Consider the following 458-nt stretch of genomic DNA (forward strand, 5'->3'; position numbering starts at 1 on the left):
TGTGTGTGTGTGTGTGTGGCCAGCTCAGCCCACCAGGGGGCGGGGCTGGCTGGCATGTGGTGCTGGGGGATTGAACTGTGATCCCTGTGCTTTGCTAAGCTTGTTCCAAGTAGGTGCTTTAGACCACTGAGCCATCTCGCCAGCCCAACCATGACCATTTTCCTGTGTACTCTTCTTTTCAGATATTGGTTTGGTTTGGTTTGATTAGATTTGGCTTGGTTTGGTTTGGTTTGGCCAAAAGGGTCTCATGTAGTTCAGGCTGGCCTTGGACCTACTGTGCAGCCCCAGCTGGCCTTGAACTGTTAGCAGCCCTCCTGCCTCAGCCTCCTGAGTGTTGGGATTATGGGTACACGCTGCCACACCTGTTTCTTCCTTCCAACTGTAATTGGAAGTGTGTGATTGTGTGTGTGTGTGTGTGTGTGTGTGTGTTGGACCCTAGGGCCTGACACAGGCTGATG

The 458-nt window shown here is 52.6% G+C and overlaps 1 protein-coding gene across 1 annotated transcript in view; it reads left to right on the top strand.

Annotated features, from left to right (window-relative positions):
- Positions 1–458, top strand: part of Slc44a4 (solute carrier family 44 member 4) — a 13,087-nt gene that overhangs the window by 5,552 nt on the left and 7,077 nt on the right. The gene's annotated exons all lie outside the window — the stretch shown is intronic.

Source organism: Octodon degus, unplaced genomic scaffold, assembly GCF_000260255.1.
Source record: "Octodon degus isolate 3935 unplaced genomic scaffold, OctDeg1.0 scaffold00005, whole genome shotgun sequence".
Taxonomy (NCBI): Eukaryota; Metazoa; Chordata; class Mammalia; order Rodentia; family Octodontidae; genus Octodon; species Octodon degus.